A 4,006-nucleotide genomic window follows, 5' to 3' on the forward strand; every position below is an offset into this window, starting at 1 on the left:
TTCAATTTTGTCCTTATTAAGTTGCTCAACCAGGTGTTGAAGCCAATAGAATTTGCTTTTTCCCCTGCTGGAAAGCTATTTTGAGTGCAGCGTGACTGAAGAACAGCCACTTATTAGCTGCTCGGCTGTGCTTTCGGCTTTTCTGCTAGAATCCCCCGCAATTGCTTGAACAACACATTTGCCAATACTCATCTAGCTCAATTGGTACCTATAAGGCTGCGGTATGAAATTATGCGGTGGTTGCAGTGGTGGTAAGTTGCCTGCTGTTTAACATCTTTGTTTCATGGCATGGTGCTGGGAGGGATGCAATGCCAACTCTGAGCTACAGTTTGTATTCAAATCTTTCTCTCCTCATTCTATCCACTTGAATTCCCCTGTAGTTTCTGTACAGTATGCCTGCTGGCAGAAATTCCTGAATAACGTTTTGGAGTTGCTGTGGTTCATGCTGGAGCTATCCATCCTTTGGTGATGAGGGATGTAATCCATCTGCATCCCAACTGGACTGCGAGGATTAATTAATGTTCACAATGCACTATGAGTTCCTTGCATGCTATTGAAGTGGAAATTATTATTTGTTACAGCCAGTCTGAATGCCATATGGGATTTCCACGTTAGGGTTTCAGCTCTGTTGTACATCAACAAGCTTGAACTGGTACCATGAAGAAAAGATTAGTATTACACTCCATTGTTGTGTATTTGGTGTTGTGTCTACCTAACCACAAACATTTCCCAAGAAGCAGAGCTCTGCACAATTGAACTCCAATGTCTTTTCTGTAGCTCAAAGCTTGCAACGTCCCTTTCCATCTGCTGCACTTCCACTCTGGTATACGTTGAATCCACAGAGCAGTGGATCCCTTGGAACTTCTCATCCATGTTTGCTTGTTATTGCCTTCAAGTCAGCTTTGGGAGACTGTGCAAGAAATAAAGGTAGAATCTGGCTCTGCATTTTGCAACAGATGCTTTTCCCCATGTAGTAGATTTGTACTTTTGTGCTACTTCTGGATCTTTCAGAGACTCATAGAATGGACTGATCATGCCTGAAACTCAAGCCAGAGACACAAGATGCGTGGCCACTCCACAATATTCTTGTATTCTTGCAACACCTACAAAACAGAACCTAAAACTTACTTTGCTAGTTTGCAGGGCCAAATGAATTTGTTACTCTGCTTTTATGCATCAGATTTAGTTTAGCTTAGAGCACATTTTAAAACACTCCTTTGACATCAGTCCTTGTAAGCCCTTACAAACAAACCAGTTTTAAATGAGTGTGGGAACTCCCGCAGAATTATGACAGACACTCATCACTGACAGAGGAAACAAATAAAATCTAATCACCCAGTTTGCTTGTGAGGGTTCCCTGAAAAAGATCAGCCATCAAACAGTTTGAAATTAGCTTCATAGCCAAAGGATTCTCTTTTGTTTCTCACACAAATAAATGCAAATGCTTCGCTTTCCAAAACAGGCACTGTTAAGGAGATACAAATAGAAAGTTCTCACCACACAAATTATTATTGTTTATATTAACAGTTTTATAGGTGAGACTCCAATGCTGACTGCTAAACACATGCCAAAAGTCAGATGATGTCCCAGTGAGCTTCCTGCACACCCACACCCCTGTAGCATTATTCTTCTTAATCTTTCAAGTGTCCCCTCTGATTTTGTGAACAACCACAAAGCATATTTGGCAGTAGCTCTGCTGTAACTGTTCTTCAGTGAGGGTGTTACAACAAGTCTGTTGAAAGCAAAGTTAAATACAAAGAAAGTAAATACAAAACAACATCAAAGCAAAAGATGTAGGGGTGTATGTAGGAAAAAAGCAAACAAACATAATGACAGAAAAAAAAGACAGGTTTGGAGAGGAGAGATCATGGAAGAGACACGAGAAGAACAGAGACGGATAGAGAAAGGATTAGGAATGAAAATAAAAGAATGACACAGGAGATACTGACATTAACATTTTTATTACAAGATAAGTGTAAGTTACTGTCATTATAGCTTCTCTAATTACCTTTCAACCTTTTTTTATATATACATGATGTCCATATGTTGCAAATAAGAGGGTTTTATGACTTTTGTTCTCTCACCTTTCCCATAACTTACATTCCATTTTACTACACTGATACCAGATGCTTCACTTAACGCTCTTGCACCAGTGCTCCCTATTTGTGGTGATAATGCTCTTGGGGAAGCAAAACCACCTGCCTCGCGGGTGTAGGCTATTTGCTGTTCTCGTGAATGTCCACTAGATGGCAAAGCCTGTATTTCTGTTGAGTTTACAGTCCACCTTCAGCTAATAACTAACCCCAGGGTAAGTGCGTAGATTAAAAATGGCCATTAAAAGACATCGAATAGTGTCTCCGTGGAAAATCATGTATTTGCTAGGACTAACAACAAAACAGGAAAATAAAAGATTCAGTTAGAAAATGGTGATGCTCTCAGGGAAGCACAGTGTTCTCTCTAGTCTCTGCGAATCTCTGTAGGAGTAATCTCTGAGACAGAATTATTAACTTTCCAGTGAAAATAAATTTTATGGAGATGATAATATTTTCTCACGTCTAAGCTTCTTGAATTACTTGTAACTAGCCGAGGAGTCCTCAGTTTGAATGAAATCCAGGGTGAGTAGCCAAACCAGGGGCAGTTACAGTGAGCTGTAACTTCCTACTTTGTATACTTGCAGATGTAAGAAGTGCAATGAGGTTTGATACCACTTTTTCTCTTCAACATGCCTTTATGACAAAGATTGTAATTATGAAGACTAGCATGGATTTTCTTCCCTTTCCTCTGTGGGGTTTACATACTATTTCAGCAGCGTTACTTCAAGAAACTTCTATCATCCCCTCACTGAAACTTGGTTGCACACATATAATTATGCAGTACAAAGAAATGCATAGGATCTAATCTCCTGAAAGGGGTTATATCTACACAACATTCGTTATCAGCTATTCCACCAATACACAAGCTTCATACACACTGGCCATGTACCTAACGTTGTAAGATGCATTTATTTCCAGATTTAGCTTCTTTTCTAACTGCAGAAGCAAGGGAAAGATTATTTGCTTCTTTAACAATTCTGTGGACTGACTTCTGCTTCCAGTAGAGGAAGTGGTGATGGTGATAATGGAATACGAGAGCCTTTCTCTTCTGCTGGCTGGTTAGCTTGCATCTGGCATCAACTATATTTGTTCAATGGCTCCCAATCAATTATATCCTGTAGTACTCATTTTTCTGAGTATCAAGACAAGCAAGAAGATGAGGCCGTTCCCACTCCATGTAGATGAGATGGCAGCGTGAAAAAAAAAGTCAGCGCTATATTTGGCGTGTTCCTAATTGCACTGTTCTATTTCCAGCTGCCGAAATTCACACTAGAATTTTAATTAAGGGCTAGATTCTTGCAGCAGATCCTAACAACAGGAAACAGTTATGTTACTTAAACAGGCTTTGAAACGATCAGATTTTATCTCCCAAAGCAGCACTCGGATGAATATTAAAGCTGCTTTGTTCTTCTGGAAAGAGCCGCAGTCGCACACGGCTTGCCGAAGGAGGTCACCTCGTCGGCCGGCCGGCCATTAGAGCGGGGCGGCTGAGACAAAAGCCACCTCCTGCACGCACCGCACCCGGCGCTCAGGCTCCGCGCTCCCACAGGCGGCAGGAGCAGGCAGAGGCGCTGTGTAGGAGCTCACGCTGCAAGAGGCTTCACGGCCAGCACAAGGGCAGCCCGCCTAGGCCTCCTCCCCGCGTTCTCAATGGGGGCTCCCATCCGAAGCCTTGCCCGCGGGCCGCCCCGCTGCCGACACCGCCGCGGAAACGCAGCCCAAGGGCACGGCATCGCCGCCCGCAAGATGGCGGCCCCGAAGCCTCGTTCCCAGCGCCGCAGCGCCCCCCAGCGGCGCCCCGCGCAGTGCCGCGCTGCGGAGCCCGCAGAGCACGAGTGCGCATGCGCGAGACCGGCACTGCTATGACGCCTCTCCCCCCCGCCCAATCGTCCGGCGCGTGCGCAGACAGGACG

This window comes from Phasianus colchicus, chromosome 5, assembly GCF_987193195.1.
Source record: "Phasianus colchicus chromosome 5, bPhaCol1.hap1.1, whole genome shotgun sequence".
NCBI lineage: Eukaryota > Metazoa > Chordata > Aves > Galliformes > Phasianidae > Phasianus > Phasianus colchicus.